Here is a 24,505-nt window from a genome sequence, read left to right as displayed (position 1 = left end):
GAGAAATCAAACAATTCCTGTCGTATATGCATTTTGTTCTTGTTTTTTGATTGTTTGTTTTGAGAGCACTGCTGTGGCCGTCACTCGCCGGAGTCTGTGAGTCGTGTGTCCGCCAATGCACGAGCACACAGGAATGCGGTGATGCTGAGAGGCCGGTGTGAAGAACGCGCGCGTTGTCACAGCGACAGAGCAGCTTGGATACAGAGCGTCACTGCAACGTGAACGCGCATTAGAAAGGGAGAGAGAGAGAGCGCGACGGGCAATCAAAAATCTCACAGCATCTCTCCCATCGCAAAGGCTCCGGGAATCACGGAAAAACGACAGCGGAGCCGGTGAACACCACGACCGCCTTCAGTAGCTGGAATCAGACGCCCGAGATGCCGTTAGGTTAAACTCGAGACTCGGCTGCTAAAGTCGGTGCGTTAAATTGGCATTTGTTGCCGGAAATCCGAAATTATATCACGTCAAATATGTTAAAACGGAAAGAGAGTGTTGATTAGACGCACAGAGCGGGGAAACAGGTCATAGAAGTGAATTTGTGTTTGTTGTTTCATCTTTTCACCATATGCGCTATGATGGGAGAAGCTGGCTGACGTTTCCAAACAAGCTTTTTTAACGGACACATTCAACTAACGTTAGACTTCATTTACGCAGACGTTCCGTTGGTCGAGCAACGCGCGCGCACAATTCTTCACTTTTGAGGTTTCGTCTGAATGTGTCTCGTGTCGGGGTGTTGTCGGGAGAAACCGTGAAACATTTGCTGCTGTTCTCGGACAACGGAGAATCTTGTGGTTTATTCCGAGCCCAGGCTGATGGAATTGCGCTGACCAGCGACTAGGGAAAACGAGGAAATACCCATAGATCTCCAGTAGCCTACACGTAGACCTCGGATTTCTTCCTGCGGCTCATTGCCAGGTAAAGACATTTCTGTAAAATATATTATAAAACTCACACGTGCTCTACTTAGACTGTTTTATAATAAGCGATGCTTTCTGTTGGAAAGTACGTAGAATGTTGATGGTGTAAAGAGAAATATATGTATATGTATTATATATCCACTTTTTGCTGTTAAGAACTGTGGTGCTGCAACCTGTTCTGAATCCTTTTTCCAAAATGCAGAGCGACAGGCGCTTCATCCGCGCGCGTTTCAATTGGGGCACAACGGGCACGCGCTGTCGCGTGCATGGTTTTGTGTAGCGTTATTACTGACCCATTTTAATTTCAGTCAGTAAGAACTTATATTGATTTCTTTACTTCTATCTATCTATCTATCTATCTATCTATCTATCTATCTATCTATCTATCTATCTATCTATCTATCTATCTATCTATCTATCTATCTATCTATCTATCTATCTTCATTTTTGCAACATCCATTAAATGTATTATGTCTTAAACTTTGATACATTACTCTAAAAATTATTTGCTACAAATTAAAACTAATTCTGAATTTGTCAAATGAAACTCATGGAAACTAAATGGATGCAAATGCAACTAGTACCAACCGAGTTGTAACACTAATCAAAAACTGCCAATGTCATCTAATATATTCTATTCCACCTCCTTCCCATCACCTACCATCAAACATCTTAATTTGAAGAAAATGTAAAAAGGCAATACAAAACTGTGAAGTCAGATTGTTTCAATTTTTTGAATCTGTTACTAATTTGGACATTTTTTAATTATTTACATCAGTCACTAATTTTGCGATTAGGACAACTTGCTATCAATCATGTTTTCATTCCATAATCGGTAATTTCTGTCTTAGAAACAACACTGCTTTCAGCTGCACATTTATAACATCGTCAACTTATTGCCTCTTTCTTTTTCATAGTTAAAAGTGCTTTTACTTCATTAAGCACCACAATTAGGTTATAAACGAATCACTCCCCAGCATCCTTCTCCTGCAACACACACACACACACACACTTACACACACAGGAACATAAACCTTTCACCGTATATCAAAGACAAGTAATCGCTGGTTCACTGATGTGCCGAACATCTGATGGGAGGAGAGGTCGAAGCAAGAGCAGCAGTTACCACACACACACACACACACACACACACATGGTCTGAAAGAATGGGCCACATTTATATGCTATCCTAGTATGTCCATTGCAAACCTAGTGGATAGCAGAATTGAGAAGAGACAGAAGCGCTCTGTTCTGTGAACAGGGGATTCTGAGCTCTCTCTCTTTCTCTTCTCTCTCTCTCTCTCTCTCTGGCCCAAATAGCAGATATGGAGCTCAGTATGTCATTTGGGAGCAGTGTAATGGATGGAAGCAACTCTGTGAGTGTCCTTGTGTTGGACTGATTTGTAACTGTAGATGTTCATTTTTCCACTCGTCAGAATGAAGTAGAGTTTGAGCTGTGTGAGTTTTGAACTATATCTGATAGATCTTACAGTAGATAACCACCATGAACAATTCATTTTATATACTATTACGTCACAGCTTATGATTTTTTTGAGAGACTTTTCACTAAAGTTTCCAGAAATTACCACAAAGAGGTTTTCAAAGTGTTGTTGTAAAGTAGTGGTCTCAAGCTCAACTTTCGGGCAGTTTAGTTTGCACCCTGATCAAACACACGTGTGTAATTATCAACTGCTCCTTCAGATCCTTAGTTGGAAAGGTTATGTTTGATCAGGGTTGGAGCTGAATTCTGCATGATGGTAGATCTCCAGGAACAGGATTGAGAACCTCTGAGAACCTTAAGTAAACAATTTAGTTGCCGTTTTTTCTTAGGGTCTAAAGCAGGTGTGTTCAACCCTGTTCCTGGAGATCTACCTTCCTACAGAGTTAGCTGAAAGCTTTATCAAACACACGTCTTTAATTAGGAAGTCCTTCTTCAAATTTTACTAATGCCGCGGCCATGTTTGGGCATGCAAAATTCTTTTGTACAGCGCTTCGAAAAGGGGCGGGATTACACAAGATGATTAGACATTTAATAAAGCGAGTGATTAGTCCATATTTTAAATTTCTGTCCAAAGAAGTCGTGTTTTGATCTTCGATTGGTCTCATGCAGTCACGTGATGCAGTTTTGCGGAATGTGACAGTTCCCTGAAGATGAAAAGTTCCATAGATGTTAATAGTTTTTCGCAGAATCATCAATGCTAATAATTAATGTTTATTCATAAGAGTGTATAGTGTGGAAGAAGATAAAAAGTAGATAAAAGGAGTTTGCTCCTTTTATGCTGAGGGCATCAGTAAAGGTTTTAGATTGAGGTTTTAATGCATCTGTGTTATTATTTATTTATTTTTACAAAAACATTTTTCAATTTAATTAGCGTGAGTTGTTTTGTTCATCAAGGCGCCATTTATTAAATATAAAATCATTGTTAAATTGTTAAATATTTTATCAAAATTGTAAATAACTGCTTCTTATTGTATGTACTTTCAAATGAAATTATTACTCCAGTTGTTATTGCTTTTATTACTATTACCAATACTAATAATATTAATAATAATAATAGGTGACACGGTGGTACTGTGGCTAGCACATTCGTCTCACTGCAAGAAGATGTTCGAGCCTTGGCTGGGTCAGTTGTTTTTTCTGTGTGGAGTATACATGTTCTTCCTGTGTTTGCGTGGGTTTCCTCAGGGTGCTATGGTTTCCCCCACAAGTCCAAAGACATGTATAGATGAGTTGGGTAGGTTAAATTATCTGTAGTGTATGTGTGTGAATGAGTGTGTGTATTGACGTTTCCCAGTTATGGGTTGCAGCTAAAAGGGCATCCGCTACGTAAAACGTGCTGAATAAGTTGGCGGTTCATTCCACTGTGGTGACCCCGGATTAATAAAGGAACTAAGCCGAAAAGAAAATTAATGAATAATAATAATAATAATAATAATAATAATAATAATCATCATTCATATTAAAGTGATTTTTAAAGGATCATGTGACTCAAGACTGGAGTAATGAAGCTGAAAATTCATCTTTAAAATCACTAGAATAAATAATTTAATTAAATTATAAACTACTATTGAGCAGTAATTTTATAGTGCAATAACATTTCACAATTTTACATTTCTTTACTGTATTTTTGATTAAATAAATGCAACTTTGGTGAGCATTTCAAAATCCTACTGACCCCAAACTTTTGACTTGTAGTGTATATTAAGGTTTTTTTTTTATTTTTTTTTTTGTCAGTTGTACTTATTTTTACTTATTTTAGTCAAATAACATGTATCTAGTAGGTTGATCTGTCAAAATAACTGTCAAAAGTACTAATTACATGGTTTTGGAACCATAATTTACATGAGTAATTCAGGCAATAGCCTGAAAGTAATTCAGACCAGCACAGTTCTTTCATACTACATTTAGTAAGCAACTTAATTTATTTATAGGCCTCATCATAATGCTGGAATAATAGTACTTCCCCAAACAAGTTAAAAGTGCACAGGTCTCTGGAATGTGTAGTGGTATACAGTGGTATTCTGTATCTTCACTGAAAGAGTGAAATCCTATAGCATATGTGTCTTCAATAGCAGATTTGTTTACAGTGATGCAATATGTGAATGTGTTATTTCAGCTTTTGGCTGTGCTTGTGTGTGTGCATGGGTGTGTGTGTGTGTTAGCAGCAGCAGCACCAGCACCAAACAGCATGTCTTGTTTATTCATGCAGAAGCAGCGGATCAATGAGCTCTAATTGATTTCAGTGAACTGATTAAAGACGGGGAGGCAGGAGGCCACATCGTTGGAGGATATATGAGCATGTGTGCTGTGTTTTATGCGTGTGATGCCTTACTGGAGTGAGTGTAGACTCTGTGATCTCACAAGACGGAGAGCCCAAACATATGGGTGTAGATGCGCGCAGAAGTATGTGTGTGTGTTTGCTGGTCTCGTACCCTGCAACAGATGGGCTGAACTGAGCCAGATAGGGACTTGGACACCAGGCTCTCGAATCTCCATGTGTTCATCTGATAGTTACTGATTTCTCTGTAGTCTAATACTAGGACTGCATACGCCATATTTACCTCACCGTTTGCTCACTTTGCCCGGAATCTGTTCATTCAGAGCAGCTCACCGGATTCGTTTATGCTTGGATGAGACTACGTGTATGTGTGTGTGTGTGTGTGTGTGTTGTATTGTCACGGATGAATTAAGCTGGGGGATAAAAGGTAGGGCTGTCAAAAGGTCAGATTTGATGGTTTCTCCTGGTTCATGTCATTTCTATCCGCTTTTGTTGTGTGTGTGTGTGAAGCTTACATCTGCAGAACCTATCCAGGTGTTTAGCGGTCTTGGATCAGAGCTGTGTGATGTTCTGATGTAAGGGATAGAGATTGAAGGGGAAGGAGAGCGAGATAAAAGCAGGATTCTCTCCCAAACGCACACACACATACACACACATACAGGATTTTCTCTGGTCATGCATCTCAGAGCTTTAAGTCAGTGCTGGCCATCATGTCAGCACTCGGCAGCCATTTTAATGAGATTTATGTCCTCGCTAGGGTGTGATGCTCCACCTGTCTCTCCTGGTTTGTGTTTTTTACCTCGCTCCCTCTTCGATAGATTGTTCTATTCTTTTTGTTCACCGCATCTCACTTATCTTTTCTCATGGGCTGTCGTTTTGAGGTTAGAGGAAGGTCAAATGCTTTGAAGAATCACATTCACACATGTGGCTACGGTGGTTTATGAAGTATACTCAAAAGCTGGAATTATAAAACAGACCAGTGAAGAGGGCCAAGCGGATTAAAGATGTGAATGAAACCATTGGGCACATGCTTAGACTTAAACACATTCACATTCACATTCACATTCCTCAGTGTGTAAGGAGACTGTTGGCATGTAAGACTTTGAGGAGAAGTGCAGCTCTGCAAAAATCATACATTTCTGAACAGGTTTCTTGTGCTTCTACATAGGGATGGAATGAAAACTGGTTTCAAGGTGTACCATGGTTTCGAAAAGTCAATGTAATCTTTTTATTACGTGTTTTTTTACAACTCACTTATTTATAGTTTTTGGGCAGCAGTATCTCCAAAAGTGGGGCAGCTACAGTATATAAAAAGATTCTGGTCAGTCCACAATTCAGGAAACATTTGAAAAACAAATCACTCATAAACCAACATCCAAACATGGCATAACAGTTATAAGACCTTAACAGTGCAGAGGTTTAATTATATCAAAAAAAAAAAAAAAAAAACATATATATATATATATATATATATATATATATATATATATATATATATATATATATATATATATATATATAATTATATATTGCTCATTATATATAAGTAATATATTTATTATATATAATTACTATATTTAAGTTTTTTTAATGTGTTTTTAAGACTATTTATTTAATTTTTAAGGCAACAGTATCTCCATATCCAAAGCTACCATGATACAGCAAACATGTGAAAATTAAATCGGCAATAAACCAACATCCAATCATGCTATTGACCTTATTTTTAATTGCAGACGTGCACTCAATTTCTCAATTTTTTTAAAACTTCCGATTCAGTCACCTATGGGAGAAATGACTTGGAATAATAAACCGCAGAAAACAGTCAAACTGCTTGCTCTACAAACAAGTGTTTGCATGACTATTCAAACAAAGTAAAATAATACAATAAGAAAATATCAGTTTGCAACATGAAGCAGCAAAACAAGCTGCTTTTAACATCTAAAAATGAATGGAAATGAATGAGACTGGAAGTCTTGAACCAAGACTGAAATGGCTGCGGCCGCTCGTACGCGAAGAATAGGGAGAATAGAGCTGTACAGTGCAGTAGCTTACTTTAAATCCAAAAAAAGAAAGATATCCAAATTTTAAAGAAATCTGTGTTTTTTAATACGAACACAGAAGAAGTCAGTGATTTAATGGTTTAGCCTGACATGGTTAATGTTCCAAAATATTTTAAATGTTTATTAAAATAACATATTTTAAAAAACATATTTTAAACATTTTCTTTCAATTTCTTTTCAGCTTAGTCCCTTTATTAATCTGGGGTCGCCACAGCAGAATGAACTGTCAACTTATCCACCATATGTTTTACGCAGCGGATGGCCTTCCAGCTGAAACGCATCACTAGGAAACATTCATACTCATTCACACTCATACACTATGGAAAATTTAGCTTACCCAGTTCACCTATACCACATATATTTGGACATCTTTGTGGAGGAAACCCATGCCAACATTGGGAGAACATGCAAAATTCTACACAGAAACACCAACTGACCCAGCCGAGGCTCAAACCAGCAATCTTCTTGCTGTGAGGCGAACATGCTACGCACTGCTCCACATTGCAGCTCATGTTTTAAACATACATATATATATATATATATATATATATATATATATATATATATATATATATATATATATATATAAACATTAATTTTTGGCATTGATGGTTTTTTAAAGATCTTTCCACTCCACAAAAATGTTCCTTATAAGGGAAGAAAGTTTCTTTAAGAGGTTTATTTGTTGTAAAATTAAGCAAAAATGAAACATATTTTGTTGAAACAATCTGGAATTTTCAAATGTTTTTGACCACTGTACTTTACACAAAACATTTGTAAATAAATTAAAAGCAGATTAATAAAATACAAATAAACTAGATACTGTACAGCATATGGAAAAAAGGTTTAGGAAACCGTTTCCTAAATACAATTTGGACAAATTTTGCCTCGCATTGTTTAATAGATAATTAGTTTGAAATAATAATTTCATTATTTCATTTCATAAAACATTTTTAGCTGAGTGTAATCAACTTAATACTATTATTAATTTCCATTAAAAAGAAAGCAATGACATTGTTGTTTAGATGGCAATATGACTACAGAAAGAATATAGAAAAGAGTAAAATTTAAAAATGTGCATACGTATATGAAAGTGTTGCAGGAAACACCAGGCTTTCTCAAACACCCCTCGCTCCACTTTATATTCCAGAAAGTCAAATTGCTTACTTTTATCTGTCTCTACAAAGCAAATTTGAACATAAAAAAATAATTACACACAACTCTTTTAACCCAACACTTATTTTGGCAGATTTGTCAGCTCCCCAAGTGTGTTTGACGGGAAGGATAAGCCCACAGTACAAACAGCCGGAGCAGATCCCAGATTTCCAGGGCTTGACACTGTGAAATTCATTCAGCGTTAATAAGAACAGTCTAAATATATAAAAACTCAGATGGGGATGATGTTAGGTAACTATTTTCTTGTTTATGTTTAGAAATCTGTTTAAAATGCAGCGCTCAATTCATCATCCGGTGTTTGTTAATTCCACCCATCCATCTAAAGGAAAATCATTGCAGGCCCAACACCCAGGTGTCGCTGAAGTATTGATAGAGATATGTCTAGATGACATCGATCCACATTGATATTCTGTTTAGTCACCACCACGCATCACATGCCCAGCGCAGCAAGGTCACTGCACGTCTATGGCCTGATTTCCTCTTCCTGCTGTTGAGGGGATTTGAGTAAATCCGCATTGCACGATGACGCTCAGCTAGATTAGTATATTTATTATGTAAGACACGCGCATTCACACAAACAGACACTTGCACTTATATCTGTAATCATATTCCGTCAAATTTCAGGGATATAAATAGAAGCGTTTGTTGCTAGTCTATCCTCCAACGCTATTCCAGCAATGCATTCACCATCAGAGTAGCAGGTTGAAATGCTCTGAGTGGGCTATTACACCATTTTCATTCTGTTCTGTTCACACACAATATGAATATTAAGCCAAATGGCTGCTCTTATAGCAAGTGGCTACTCCTGGTAACACTAAATTCTGGGAAATAGATATATGTAGAATGTTGATGTTAATCTGGTCAGTATGAGGGTCACCATGATATCAAGATCCAGTCATTCTATCGGTACAACAACCTGTTTCTATGACTTCCCTGTCCGATTATGGTGTTTGTTGAGATAGTTGTTTGTGTTTTACTGTCTGCTGTGGATGCCTGGGTCTGTCTGTGCCCTTGTCTGAATGTTAATGTATAATGGGCGTTAGACAGTGCGGTAAGTGCCACCATCATAACGGCCAGTAATATGACAACCGATTGTCACAGACAGGTTGCCGGAGACCATAATAAAGCACTGAACATTCTGTCTCTTATTTTCTGTTGCCTTCACCTCAGCTTTTCTGTCTCTCTCTTCTAAAGTCAATATGAAATGGATTTGCATGCCAAAAAGTCAACATGAAAAGGAGTTTTTAAAGTCATTTGAATGATTGGATGAAACCTTAAAGCAAGGGTCTTGGAAGTGTTATGCGTTGCTGTTTGCACAGTATCACTAAAGCATTTATTTGTATCAGGTCTAGTATTTATCTAGGAATCCCCCCATACCCCCCCCCAAAGAGAGATTGAAATAATGTAAATTAAAAATAAATAAAATGTATTTCTAAATGTTATTTTATTTATAGTAATTAGAAAATAAAATAAACCGAAAATCTCAATATTTAAAATTTGTATACATAGTTTAAAAAGCACAAAAATGTTTAAAAGTAATGAAAAATAAATACAAATACATATATTTCTTTACTGAAATCAAGAAATCAATAACATTTATGGTTATAAATAAACAATTCTCAGCATGTCTTCCTAATATGTTTATGCAGGTATTAGAATGCAGTAATCGCTAGCTATGTTTCCATCCAAAATCAGAATTGAATTTATGTGCAAAACTGGAATATCGCATAAAAGATGTGCAAATAAAGCAGCGTTTCCATTCAACGAGTCAAAGACAACAAAATCATTACTTTCTGATTGGCTGACACCAAATATCAACAGTAAAAATGGAATTTGCTGTGGTAGGAGAAGCTGCGTAAATCTTTTCCTTATTTAATAAATGACTTGCACCTCAGAAGACGATGCCGACGCACAGTAAATGTGTGGTGATGTTTGGAAGATGTGAGACACAGAGCACAGGCGCATTCTGAAGGTCATTAATAATATAATAACACTAATGCTGAAACTTTTAAGGTGTTTTAGAATGACAAAAACAACACTTCAGATGTTTTACAATGTACTCAGCCTGCTAGTTTTCCCGTTCACACACATTTTTATCATCACATGATCTGTTTTAACAAAATCACTTGACCATTTTTAATGCGCATACTTGAATTTGTTCGGTAAAAGTGTTTCCATCGTAGTTCATGCGCATCTTTTTTTATTGAATAAAAAGTTTATTCTACTCAGTTATGCGCATATGTTTTTTATGCACATTTTCAAAACTTATGCTCATCTTGGTGTTTCCATCAACTGAAATTTTATGCACATTTTGGATATATAGGTTGAAAAATAGGTGGATAGAAATGTAGCTACTGTAAATAATTTATAAATGATTTAAATTTACATAAAATAAAATCATACAATAATAATGTGAATATATTTTAAAAAGTGATTAATTATTAAAAATAAACAAACTACATTTATTTTTGCTCATATTTTGCAAGTTAGGTATCGTCAACTCTGTTAAAGCACCATGGAAAGTTTTAAGGCGCAATCCCATTTTTCTTAGCCCTACCCCTTCCCCTTCACATTCTCTTACAAGGGCCAAGGGGAAGGGGTAGGGTTAAGAAAAATGGGATTGCGCCTTAAAACTTTCCATGGTGCTTTAACAGAGTTGACCATACCTAACTTTATGTTGACATGAATACTCATGTACAAATACCGTTCCATTATTTTATCTTCCTCAGCTCCCCCCCCCTTTCTTCCTTTGTGTCTAGAGGCATTTCCATGCTGAGGACATGACTGCATGTCTATGGCTGGTTGGTTATGTAGGTTAAGGAGGGTGACGAAGGCATTGAGGACTGAGACTGCAGTGCTGCACTTTGGGAATATGATGTGATGGCTAGAGCCTCTCTCTCTCTCTTTCAGTCTCTCTCCCTCGCTCTCACGCTTTCTTTTTTATCCCTGCTGGTCCAAATACTCCTCTGCAGTGCAGGGTCGGCCACTTGACCTATGTCAATATTAGAGCACAGCGGCTGGTCCTAGATCAGTGCAGCAGGTGTATTGGTTGAACCACAAGTGAAAGAAGAGCGGATGGAGAAAGGAGCAGCTAATCAAGGATCTGCACTCACTCCCTGATGCACTATGTACTCTTTCTGAAAGTACGCTTTTAACCCCCCTTTTTTTTCGCTCCAGTGCTGTTCTAGTGCTATAGTGCTGGTGTATAGTTCTAGTTATAGACTCTGGTACAGTATGTGACTATTCTTTTTAGAAGTGAAGTCTTGGCGTGTCTTCTGAACCTAACATGAAAAAATAAACAAAACTTAATTTTTTTCTGAATTTAAATTGAAAACAAAAAAGTATTATGTGTTCCTGTTTGTCATTTAAATTCAATTTGTTTTGATACTTTGCAACTTATTTAAAGTGATATTTGTTGGAGTGCCTTTAATTTTGGTGATGTTAATAAAATGTATTAAAAAGTATTTAAAAATTTGCCAAAAGGAGAATTTTCATTACTTTATAACTAAATAATGTATATTGTTTGCAAAAAGACAGAATTGCTGATTTATTTGTTTGTTTGTTTGTTTGTATACTTGATTGTCCCTCAAGGGGAAATTTTTTGTGGACTCATAGAGCCCTTCAGCAAGTTCTAACACAATGAAATTTTGAGTCGGAAGATATCAACCAATTTGACATCGCACAATGTCTAATGTGAAACATCGCGATGGCAATAGCATCTTCATTAATTATTTGTAGCCTATGGTTTCAACTCCATGACCCGCATGGTCTTTGTTTTACCCATAACCAAATCATAAATGAATAAAGATGTTACACACAAATTACCACCTGTCAATCACTTTTTCACGAGTGGGTTTGCGACAGGGATGGTGGGGAGGATTGCAATGCCTGTTCAGCATCGCGATGTCTATCGGCCATCTGTGATGGACTATGGCATCGTCTATCGACCCAACCCTAATAAAAATAATAAAAACAAGCATGCAAAAGTATTACATACACGAATAAAAACATATGCACACTATCAATCAATGTTCAACAGCCTTAAGTCTATTCTGCTTCCAAGGGAAGGTTCTCTCTCTTCTACTAGAAGGTAAGAGATTATAACATACTGTAGGAAGAGTACATGAGATGGATTGTTCAGAATTCTCTTCACTTCATTCAGAGTGCATTGCTTATAGAGTGCTTAGATACTAGTAAAGATTTCTGATCCTATTAGTCTCATTATAGCAACTTTGATAATATAAAAAAATATTTTAGATTTACAAAAAGATTACCATACCATGTGATAGACCACTCTCAAATACAGCCTGCTAAAATAAGTAAAGGATTTTCTTGTCCGCATGATAGAACCATAACCTTTGTAGAAAATAAAGTATTTGGTGAAGCTTTACACAAATTCAGAGACCTGTCTATGTAAATTCCCAAATACTTGTATGACTGAGTGATGTCCTGATTATGTACAAACACTGGTAAATGCTCGACTACACACATGGGATCAAACATTTTTTTGTAGATTTTTTTTTTTTGTATTTATTTAAAAAAAAGTTTTCATCACACCACTCAACAGATGAATCCATTTTGGAAAAATTAACAGAAACTGAATTGTGGTTTTTTTTTAGGCAAACTTAAAATTACCCTATTATCTGAGTATTTAAGAATGAAGTTCTGTGAGTGCATGCTTGAGCAATCATTAGTATATGACATAAGCAGAAGGGATTAGCTCACAAAACCCTGAGGGACACCAGAACTACTGTATTTAACTTGGGACAAACTGCTTTTTACTTTGACTGCCTAAGTTCTGTTGTTAATAATATTTATGTGATATAATGAAGAAAGTAGTAATTTTCTTCATTTTAGGGTGAAATAGTACTTGTACAGTATGTGAGAATGATAGGATAAAAGGATCACTGGTGTTTGTTTTCTTTTTTTGTTCATTCTTGTTACTGTCACAATCAGCAGTGAAAAAAAAAAATCCACTCTGAGCCAAGACTGAGCAAAAGCGACCGAGGGAAGGATTCAGGGAGAAAAAAGGATGGAGGGAATTAGGTGAGCTCTAGTCTCAAGAAAAAAATGCATGACACTGTTTTCTTGGCCGATTCAGCTTGTTGAGTTGTTCGTCTCTTCCTCCTTTTTTAAGCAATGGGCGTTGTGTTTGGTACGCTGCCATTTTTCATGTGAAACAGTGGCTTTTTCAAGATTCATTAATCAGAAGGCTCTTTCTTTCCCTCAAGGCCGAATCAATCGTTCAGTAAAAGAACAGAAAGCGAAAAAAGATGGGCGGATAGGGTGAGCGCTCGCATGGATGAGTTGGCATCATGTGAAAGCTTTCCATAGTCACTTCGCTTGCTAGAGTTCAGTTATAAGTACAGTGTGTTAATGGCAATGTCAATAGTTACTGATTTCAGTAAATATTAAAACAGTCATTTGTCTGAGTAGTGCTCTCTTTGTTTGCGCATTGGCTTTTGGGACACAACGCTGAATGTTTTCTAATCACAGGCCCACTTTTCTTTCCATTTCAACATATTTTTTTCCAATTTCAGACAAGTCGTAAGTGGCACTCAAGAGTGTTAACAGTGCACTTCTGTGTTGTTCCTAAATGCTTTTTAGTATGTTGCTCGCTGGAAGAGTAGCCTGTTTTGGACAGTTGCTATACTCCAGTCAAAGGAAACATGCATCAAAAGCCCATTATCAAAATGCTTTAGTTTATATAGGAATGCTAAGATATGTGCAATGCACCACAGATATATCGCCTTACAGATTATCATCAACACAATACATGCAACCTACATGTGCAGACTAATTTTTCTTACCATGCACAAAGCGTTTGCACTGCATAACAGATATTGTTGATAAGCAGAAGAAATATTATTAAAATACGTTTTTTTAGATATACTATTAATCTGACTTCAAAACAGCATTCACAACCTGTTTAAATAGGTCTAATTATGTGCAAATTATAATACAAAGTAATATAAACGATATATAAACTTGCACTTGCACTTAATTTTAATCAACACAGTCTCATTGGAAATATGTGCTTGAGCCTACATTTTTGTGAAAGCACAAAATCGACCTTTATCATATGTAAAATGAGTGCTACGAGGTGGTACGACGCCAAAAACTTTTGTTTCTTTTCACACATAATGATATATGCGGGCAGGGGAGGACTGGCAGTTTCCCGCTGGGCCAACATACTTTTTGGGCCGGGCTGATCATTTTCTTATAATCTGATCGGCCCATGAATGCCCATATGTTTCCTTTTTGGACAGACCGGCCCCATGTTTTCTTTATTGACCCAAGCACAAACTTCCACTTTGGGCTCCGTGTAAGTGTACAACGTCGATGTGAATTTGTCAAAATAGTCAAGAGTCACGCGTGTTTCTCACCCCACGCGCGCATATGGAGAGCAGAAGCAGCGGGCAGGCTTTGTCTTATGCGTCTGCATCGCACTGCAGATCGACAACTGTTGCACAGATCAATATATTCCTGCCTATTCTAGTTACCTATCTGTCTATATAAATATACCTTTTTAACTTTTCATCTGCACCAAGGCCCTATGCTGTTTCCTTATCCTGCAAGTCTTTATTTTACAAATAATATATCTCATAAAAATGTCTTCTTCTCAAGCTCTATGAGGAATGTCATTCATGTATTTTAAGATGCACTCGGTCAGAAGACAAACACATGAGATATCATGACATTTTGTTTTTCATCATCAGCATGATGTAGGCTTATAGTTACAGTACAATAATATTAATACAATATGGCTATAATGATATTATATGATATGATATATAGGATAAAACTTGTGTGCAACTTAAGCAAAACTAATAGTATTTTTTTTTTTTACATTTAGTTTTGTAGTTCCGACCCAAACAAATATTTGTTGCAGTTTTTAATTGTTTAAGTTCATTTGATTGACTATCTTTAGGCTATGTTTGATGTTTCATTGTTGATTTTTTTTTAGGGTCTCTGACACATTGCTTTTTTATTTATCTTTATTTTGGTAATGAACACTAACTGTGTGCATCAGCAGGCAGTTTTTGTTATGTTTATTATTTAATATAGGTTCCCTCAAAACACACAGGGACACACAAGATGGACTTCCAGTGTGGAATGATTTTTTTTTAAGTATTTAATTTGTCAACTCTCATTATTTCCTATGGCTTTTGTGCTTTTATAGAATGGGAGTTGGTAAACATTTTCAAGGGCATGCACAGATGTGTAGCATTCTGACTGAATGTAGTGGGCCGCTCTGTCCCAAAATGCCAGGACCGATTTTTTTTTTTGTCCCAGTCAAGCCCTGCTTACAGGGGCATAGTATCAACAAATAAAGGATTATTTTGATAGTTCTTAGCACAAGACCAAAAAATGTCACAAAACATCTTAACAGTAAGTTGTAAAGTGTTGTACTTGTAATGCGGAGCACTCTGGTTTGACTATAGACCTTAGTCATAGAGCACAAAATGACCCATTATGCTTTGCATGTATGCCTAAACAGGATGCTTCGAACTTCCGGTCTGCAGCTTGATGCGTATAGAGAGTCACATTTGGACACCTTTGAAATTATAATTTTAATCTATTTTGCTTCTTTTTAATGTCTTTGGAAGGATCATCTCAAAAATGCGATCTATTGGGAATGAAAAACAACTGCTGCGATGGATTTATACTCCTACCGTCAGACAGCATCTTCTGCTATTGAAGTTTATAACCAATCCAAACAAATGTACTTCACCAAAATTGACACACATATACTACCCCACTAACACATTGGATAAAAGAGTGGTACAAAGTAAAAAAATAAATAAAGTGGCATTTTGAAATGACAGAAAAACACATGATAAAAACTATACAATACTGACTAAATGAAACATAAATGACTCACAATTAACATGCAAATCAGCTTGCATAGTGTACAGTAATTTACTTTTATTGGTATTATTTAAGATGGCTTTTATACTTAATTGTATTTACACTATTGTTGTGTATATTTTTTCTTGTTGTTTTATTGCTCTTGTTTTATTGTACGGTGTCCTTGAGTTGCCAAAAGTGCCTTTAAATAAATTGTATTTATTTAATTGAAATCAAAGGCCACAATTGAAGACCTTTGCTTTTGTCACACTATGACATTGCAGTTAGCCTTAGAGGTGCACTAAAGTATGTGTAAAAAAGTATAAAGTATTCTTTGACCTTGGGATCCCTATGAAATTCTCCCCTTACTTTAATATCTATGGAATTTAGTTTATTTTTGTATTTACAACCATGCTATTGTCAGCCAGGTGAAAAAATGTTAGCATAATTGCTTTGAAAATAAAAACACATTATCATTAGCAAGCACCACTTTTAAAAAGGGCAAAAAAGCCTTTCCTCCCCAAAAAAGCCACTCACCAGCACTAAGAATAATGGGCACCTGGCAGTCGGTTGTGGTGCATCAGATATTGCAGCTTGTTCTGCCAGCACCACCAATTTCAGAGCGACAGTCATTTGGGACAAAGCGTGCTACATCATAGACATAGACACGTTAACACCTTGCTGGACAGCAGAGGATGTTAATGTCACTCGCTGACAAGCTCATGGGAGGAGGACATAATATGTTGCTGCTTTTTTGTTCACTGCACATAGGCATAACCCGGTGAAGCGGGATGTCACTTCTGCAATCCCATGGCTACAGCAGTTAAAACACCAGAGACAGGAGGATGATATGTGATGAAACGACTTTCCTCAATTGCTAACTCCAGGGAAAATTTCTTTTGGATAGGAAAGTAAGATTGAGCAGGGGAGGGTGGAAATAAATGCAAGTCAGCAGGATTCTGCTTTTTTTTCCCACTGAGGGAAATAAACAAGTTTTCAAGGATGATTTTTGTAAATCATGCCTCTTATCCAGGGAAAGAGGAATCACAAGATCGTGATAATTGCTCTCGCTCTCATTTTCGACACTGTTAAAAAATATTAATTGCTTCCTTAAATGATTTTAAATCAAAATGGTGACAAAGTTAACACCTGGAATGATAATGCATTGTACAGTTTTGACCTCATTTAATGGAACTACTCATGAATAAAATGAATTTGAATCTCCGTTTAATTGGTTGGAAGTGTCTGAAGCGATTGTGACATGTTGAAAGTGAAGGCATTTTGATAACAATGATGAAACCACGATTCTTTTTAGAGAGAAGGTTTGTCTTTCTCTCTTACACAACTGCGCCTATTTGAATTATTGAAACGTTTAAATTATAAATTCCCTGTTAGTTAATCAAACAGAGAGGATCCATGCATCATGGAAACACACAGAGGCTGCAATCTCACAGCTTTCAGACATAATGAATCGTTTGTAAGCCTCATCTCGAAGCCCTTCAGATGAAATGTCAGCCGTTTTAATATTAATTTCAGTGCCAATACTGCCAATGTAAACAGCGTTGTAATTATAGAAGACTACATTTCCCATGACCACCCCTCATTCTTGCAGCTTGTCTTCGCTCTTTCACCCCTCTTCCCTCTGTCTCTCTCTGCCTAATTAACCATTGATCAGCTTGCTCATAAATTAGGCCTCCAGAGAAAGCCTTTCTAAGCCTCCTACTTCATCCATTCTTGCCTGTAATTCAATAGACAGGGCTCGAACTGCTGCATTTAACCACAGATGTGTCATTTTTAATGGACCAGGGGACATTTTTCACTTCCTTAACCTTTTCTTATTGTCTTTTTTCAAATCTTGTTTGTTATTTGTAGATGCGTGCGCCTTCCTGCGGGGCCATAAAAGGTTAATCAGCAATGTTTCCATTCGTTTCTTCCACTGGGATGGGCTTTGGTCTAATTAGGATAAGACTGGGTTCCTTTCACCCAATCCAGCCCGCTTCCCATTTAACCATTAGCATATTCTTCACACACACACATACACGCCATGTCAGAACCTAATGAGCCAAGCCGGTTACTAAATGGATCAGGACCAGGAACATGTGTCTGTGAGGGCAATCAGCAGACATGATTTAGTGGGGCGAGGCCTCCCTAAGCCTCCGAACTCTGGGTTTAACGCTCAGACATCCTCAGAGGGAAGTGCAGCGCTGTGAAACACATTAGCATGCTCATTTCACCATATCTCTAATAAGCTAAATACATGACAGTGTTGCTGTGATGCATGGAGGGGCTTGGGAGGAGAACCTTCTAACGACAGTCCGGCGTCGTTTATCGTTGTTTGATGTGTGCAAATATAATGAGTCAAGCATCCAGATCATTAGTATTACCTTGCTGTAGTGCACATGCTGGATTTTTTTTTTTTTTTACATTTCCATTTGTTTCTCTCCTTTCTCCAGCAGAAGGATGTTATCGGGTGTACAAATGAGGGCGGTTCAATAAAAGCGTATTGAATTGCCTCAGTCATTGATAATTTTGTAGCTGCTCCGAGCAATTGTTAAGTTCTTGAGTGTGTAACGCCACACTTCACTTACAGACTGGTGATTTACACAATGAAGAGACTTGGGTGTTTTCTTTCCTGTTTTTTAGAGATTACAGAGGACATGCAGTTTTGTAATTCTGTTATTATGGTTACACTCTCAGAAATGAAGGAACAAAAGCTGATGTGGTACTCTTTCAAAAGGGTGCATATTTGTACCAAAAGGATCCACAGTGTTACCTTAAAGGAACATACTAGTAACTAGTGGTATATTGGATCTCAATTCTGATCACATTATGGTTTTTTAAGTCACGAATTGGATAAATTTTTGGATCACCATAAAGGGGAGGAGACAAATGTAATTTGCTTTTCATCTATTACAAAAACAGCACTGCAAAAAACTTTTGGTTTTAACAAACAGAACTTAGAACCTGTAATTGTATTTTTTTAATGAAGAAATAATCAGCTAAATAAAAATAAATTGTGAAATATTCAGTATTGTGAAAAAATTCACTGTTACTGCTACTGTTGCTGATGATGGTAAATGTATAAATCTGTCATTATATTTTTGTAGAACACATATTTATTTTTATTCTTATTTTCAAGAAAAGATTTGATTATTTACTCATAAAACTTCATGTTTCATTGCTAGATGTGTCTTTTTAGAAGAATTATTCAGTGTCATTCTTGATGGCCACCTATATGTTGAATAATGTAATTGCTGCCTGCAACTATAATTTTTGAGCATCAAGTTAAATGCACTTGGCAGTGATTTTAATTGTGGATTTATCTAAGCTATAAAATGTTTTCCCAGTTCTTCTGTGTTATTTTACTGTAACTTCATAACTCTAAAGACTAAAGATTATATCTCTTTCATGATTTTTGCGTTTTTCACACAGATTTGAATACAGCGATATGAAGTATTAATAAACATGCAAATCATCATCATTTTTTTAGTTATGGTGCGTGGGTGTTGAGATTCCAATCTTTTAATGAGTAATCGTGCAGGTTAAACAAGCAGTGACAGAAAACTCTTTTAATAACATAAGAAACCCACCACATCCCAAATAAACAACCACAATGTCTTCCTTCATCATAATATTTTACACGCTCTGAAAAAAGGTTCAAATTGTTCAAATAATGTTCCTTGAGGAACAGTTTTGTACCTTTGTTAACCTTTAGATTATATGGTACAGAAAAGAGCTCTTATGGTACAGTTGTGTGCCTTTTATGGTACAACTGAAATGAAGGTACACAATTGTTCTCATTTAAAAGTGTTGAACAACTTCTCCTTTATTACAATATCTATGAAAATAAATATGACTGGAATGGCAAAGTGTTTTATGAATAAAAGATGAATAAAACATGAATTATCATTTAAAAGTATAAAGAAACCTAAAAACACTAATTATTGAGTTCTAAAAGAAAACAACTGGTAAACCATAAAACTATAGGTATTGTAAACTAATCATTTAAGGCAGTTTTTAAGAAAAGTCTGTTAAGTATTTTTGACACTGTTAAGGTACAAAGTGTCTTGTCTGTAGTGGTTCCTTCATGCATCAGATTTGTTCCTTTGATGAAGGTACAATATTAAATCTGCAGGTTTTAAAAACCAAAGTTACATTACATTTTGGTTTCCCATCGTACGTATCATGTCCTTAAAGGTACAAACTAAAATGGCACAAATTTGTTTCTTCGTCTTAAGGTACAATTCTGTTCCATAAAAAGGTACTGCCCCATTGACAAGGGTTTGTACCTTCTTTGGTACAATATTGTACCATTTTTTTCTGAGAGTGTACAGACAAGCCTAAATCCTTCTATATATGTGATTTTAATGACGCAAAAGGTGATCTCTATTTGCAATTGTTACAAATTTAGGATTATTCTACAATTAGATTAACGTGTTTCAAACCATGGGTTGTGAACCGTACAAACTGTCATCCGTTATACCACTAGTAACTAAAGTATCCATAATGTACCTTCGAGATACATATTAGTACCTAAAAATAAAAAGTACCTTTTGAAAGGGTGCCACCAGTTCTTGTACATTTGTTTTTGAGTGTAGTGTTTTTTTTTCTGTATAACATTGAGTAGCAACCCAACACATCACCGAAAATAAAGTTTATCAAACAAAACTTTATATTTTCTCCATTTTCTAAATGTCTGTAAGATTTAAGTTGAATTATTTTAATAATTCATAAAAATATTGTTACCATCCCAACCTTTTTTCCAACTATTTTGTCATATTGCTTTACTGTAGCTTAAAAGGTGTTTCAATTGCATTTTTATTTCGTGCAATTCTCATTGCTTTGCTGTTCAGATCGCAAACTCCATTGGAACAGACTACAGCTTTTGCCACATATACTGTAGATATTTTGTCTTAGTAATGGATGACCTCTGGCAGGCTCAAGAAAAAGCTATTTTTTGGTGATGAACATGAAAATGTCATCGTATTTGGTTGATGTCAGAGACAAAGAAGTCCCTAAAATCCCCAAATTCTCCTAATATCCTACACATGAACTTGGCAGGGAGTTTAGTCACCTTCCAACATAGTTCAGTAACACAATAAAACAGTAAACAATAGGAGCATTATTGTTTTAGAAAATTTTGCCCCAACAAGCCAAGACTACGACAAGCCACAGAACGCTTTATTGGTTACACAGTTTCTATTTTTATAGGGTTGCACTAGATAACCCCGCCCACTGTGAAATCTCATTGGATGATCTCTCCTGCACATTAAACAACAAATACGTTCTGATTGCCTGCGATTATATTGCATGGTGCTGCACTTTCGCTTCTAGCTAGGACAGACAAATGACTTGTTCCTGGAACTTGTCACATCGCATCTGGTTAGGACACGGTGTAACAATCCACCTTAGATGCTGTGAATGAGGCTGTCAGGATGTTGAGGATTGCTTTAGTGAAGCCAATTTTAGCTTCTCTCTCTGTCAGTTCACCTGATTCTCATTTTCTCTATCTTCCTCATCCCCTCTCTATCATCTCTCTCCCTTTCATGTGCCCTGCCGGAGCCTGTGTTAACTGCCTTGAGAGTTGCCTGTGTCTCTTGGGAGCTCTGTTCACGCTTTCATTTTTGTTTACTGCCAAGGCTACAGAAGGCCACTCTCCCTCCATTACTAGATTGCTGACTGCCATTGAAAAGGCCACAAGGTTGAGATCTGTTCCACAGATCTGCAGAGATGTATCTGTGAGCACGTGCTATGACTGATGTTCCCAACTGCTGTTCAAAATTAGTGGAAACTGTTAAGTTGGGAATGGCTTTCAATTTCTGAATTTTAATTGAAGTTGCAAACAACTTGCACAATTGTAATTCAAATTTGAATGTATGGATTTTGTAAGATTCATGTAAATGCAGATATAATTAGAATTTGGAAATGAAGATTGTGTTTGCCAACTTAAATTGCTTAAGAAAAGCTTGACGTTTTGAAGCCTAAGCCTCACAGAAAGAATGGTGAATGCATGCATGCTCAGATAGAAAGTTTGAACCCATAGAAAATATTTTTTAATTATTTAAAATGTACAATGGAGACAATGCTTTTACAGGTGGAAGAAATATTTCTTGTGTTGTTAAATATATTGAAACAAAAATTAGATTGTTTTAACTATTGAGTAGTCATCTAACTTATGATATAATGTGATTGACTGTGGAAGTCATTTTGCCAAAATGTCTGTTTTGTGTCTCCTAAGAATTTAAAATAAAGCTATATAAAGTAATTATTTAACGATTGCAAATCATGACCTTCTTAATGATATCAATAATAAGATTAACACTCCAGCATTTTAAAAACCGCGCAGTGCAGACTTCATCACTGAGCTTGATTGTTTAAAAAAATAGTTTTGTACACTTTTGAAACACAATTACTATTGAATAGTAATGGCAATTTAACCAGTATCGGTAAAAAATGTCTAAACTTATAACAGAGGCCAGCTAGCGAAGTGCTATGCAGGTAAACCTCACTCCTCTGACCTCAAAAGGTGCTCTAACGACAAACACTAGAGACCATGGTCTTTAGCCTCCTTGTTAGAGCATCCGACTCCCGACTCCCATACAAAGAATCGCAGAATCGATCCCAGATCAGAGTGGGTTGGGTAATGTAGGACCAGTGGGTTACACTACATTTTTATTAAAGGGATAGTTCACACAAAAATTCAAATTACCTCATAATTTACTCTTCCTCATGTGGCTTTAAACCTTTTTGAGGTTCTTTCTTTGGTTGACCACAAAAGAATAAATGTTGAAGAATGCTGGTTGATGGGACCCAACGACTTTCATAGTTGGAAAAAAAAAAATCTATGGAAGTCAATGGTCCCCAGCAACCAGCATTTTTCAAAATATATTCTTTTGTATTGAATAGAAGAAAGAAACCCACATAGGATTTGCACAAGTAAAGGGTGAGTAAATGATGACACCTTTTTATTTTTGGGTGAACTATCCCTTTAACAAACTGTTATGAAAAGGTCTCTTTTAAAGCCCCACCTTGGGGACATTCAACATTTAATACTTTCAGTATTTCTTACATCCTAAATTGTGAGCTTGCATTTACTGGTACAGTATTTTGTCTGCTGGTGCATCTGTGCTCCATTTATTCTCGGCCTCTGTTAACGTCCCATTTACAGACTTCATAATATTTCCAAACAAATGACAGTTTGGAAAATGATTGCAGTAAAGTTTGCGTGCAACTCCAGAGCAGAGATCGAGTGAAATAACACAAAATCCAATTTATGGCTGGTCAACCAGTCCATCTTTAACAGTAACAGTTTTTTAGTGTGGCTTTTTGGGCATAGTGCTAGCTGTGACCATATTCATCTACAATCAAAGGACAGCTTGAGCATTTCAACAGGATAATAAAACGCTGATTTATGTAGGCAATATTAAAATAGACAGAGGCATTACTGTAGTTCCGTTTGGCAGTGGGAGGCCTGTATTTCAGGATCAGGTATAAGGTGAATATGAACATATGGCAGACAGATTGTTAGTCACAGGACAATGCTAAATTTGTAGACCGTCTGCACAGAGGGAGGCTTAATGGGAACCAACCCAACACTGACACCTACAACATAAAAGTATGATGGGACTGGATATTTGAGGCTCTAGTAGTCTCTCGAGAGCTCAACTTTGCTAGACTGTGCTGTGTCTATGCATGCTGCTTTCTGTTTTTATTTCTTCGCCAGCAACAGTCATTGTAGAGATGCATGAATGTGATGCTGTATTGTGCTGCAGGGCATTGGACAGTGAAGTTTCATTTGCTCACATGAATCTATATTACAGACCACCAGCCTGGGACAGGATTATGGCACATTGCTGTCAAATGAAAAACACACTGGAATCAGATTAAATGTGACTGCAAGATAATATTCCCAAAGGTAAAGTGAAATGTTGTAAAAGACTGAAATCCTGATGATAGTATTGAGGAGGAAAAACAACCGTTAGATGCAGTTTTTGTTTTTCTTTTTAATGCTTTGCATTTGCTTAGAGTTGGTATAGGGCTGTTTACTGTAGATAATGTTTAACAAGAGCAAAATAGTTATTATCAGCAGTTTTGGCTTCGTTTTCTAAATGGAATTAAATTAAATTTAATTAAATGAATGAAACAAGTTACATTCTACAGTACACTATTTTCTCTAACCTGCTTGCAGTAGCTACTTACACCAACTTTGCCCACCAATGACTGATTGGGAGAATCCAAATTTCAAGCAACAATGATTCTACATCAACTGTAGTGATGTAGGGAGTTATATGTATGATCCTAGTTGTAAAAAAATAAATAAAATTGCCAAATCCCTTTCTCTTTTTTTCCCTCATCACGTTGCAGATTGGAAAAGACATTAGTTTTCATTTAAAATTAGTTATCAAATGTTATAAATAAAAAATTTATTTGAGAACATTTTTAAAGTGTTGTTTCCAGCATGTAGTGCTGTCGCCTCACAGCAAGAAAGTCGATGGTTCGAGCCTTGGCTGGGTCAGTTGGCATTTCTGTGTTGAGTTTGCATGTTTCCTCCACGTTCATGTGGGTTTCCTCTGGATGCTCCAGTTTCCCCCACAAGTCCAAAGACATGCGGTACAGGTGAATTGGGTAAGCCAAAAAAAATTGTCCGTAGTGTATGTGTGAATGAGAGTGTATGGGTGTTTCCCAGTGATGGGTTGCAGCTGGAAGGGCATCCGCTGCGTAA

At 36.5% G+C, this 24,505-nt stretch overlaps 1 protein-coding gene across 2 annotated transcripts in view; it reads left to right on the top strand.

Annotated features, from left to right (window-relative positions):
• Window positions 1-275: 275 nt before the first annotated feature.
• nlgn2a (neuroligin 2a) overlaps window positions 276-24,505 on the top strand; it is a 301,536-nt gene continuing 277,306 nt past the window's right edge. For both annotated transcript variants that reach the window (XM_009303066.5, XM_009303065.5), the window contains exon 1: window positions 276-915. The gene's annotated coding sequence lies outside the window, so the exon portion shown is untranslated. The remainder of the gene's footprint in view (window positions 916-24,505) is intronic.

Source organism: Danio rerio, chromosome 7 (assembly GCF_049306965.1).
Source record: "Danio rerio strain Tuebingen ecotype United States chromosome 7, GRCz12tu, whole genome shotgun sequence".
NCBI lineage: Eukaryota > Metazoa > Chordata > Actinopteri > Cypriniformes > Danionidae > Danio > Danio rerio.
The sequence above is the reverse complement of the archived record's forward strand: the minus strand, read 5'-3'. Positions and strand labels throughout refer to the sequence as shown.